Source organism: Triticum dicoccoides, chromosome 3B, assembly GCF_002162155.2.
Source record: "Triticum dicoccoides isolate Atlit2015 ecotype Zavitan chromosome 3B, WEW_v2.0, whole genome shotgun sequence".
In the NCBI taxonomy this organism is placed as follows: Eukaryota; Viridiplantae; Streptophyta; class Magnoliopsida; order Poales; family Poaceae; genus Triticum; species Triticum dicoccoides.
Window position 1 is genome coordinate 17736501 of NC_041385.1, and position 502 is coordinate 17737002.

Consider the following 502-nt stretch of genomic DNA (forward strand, 5'->3'; position numbering starts at 1 on the left):
TTTTTTCTTTTCTGCTATATTTATTTTTTTCTTTTTATTTCCGAGTTGTAATAAGTCATTAAAAATAAGCATATATGCTCATTTGTTAGTAAAGTTAATCACAGCTATTTTTTCTTCTATTTATTTCTGAATTGTAATAAGTCATTAAAAATAAGCATCTATGCTCAGTTTTTAAGTAAAGTTAATCACAACTATTTTTTCTTCTATTTATTTCCGAGTAGTTTTTTATATAGTTTTTTTTTCTTTTCTGCTATATTTATTTTTTTCTTTTAATTTCTGAGTTGTAATAAGTCATTAAAAATAAAAAAGAGGCGCAATGCTCGTTAATTTGCTTCAAGCCTTTCGAAATAGTGTTAACTGCACTGCACATAGCTCTGTGCAGTCTACCCTATTCCTCAAGGCTTGAAGCTAACCAACGTGCAGGTGAGCATTGAGCCTCTTCTTCATCGTCTCTGCACTCAGGGCTTATAAACAGCTGCAGAAAGAATCAACTAAAAAACAG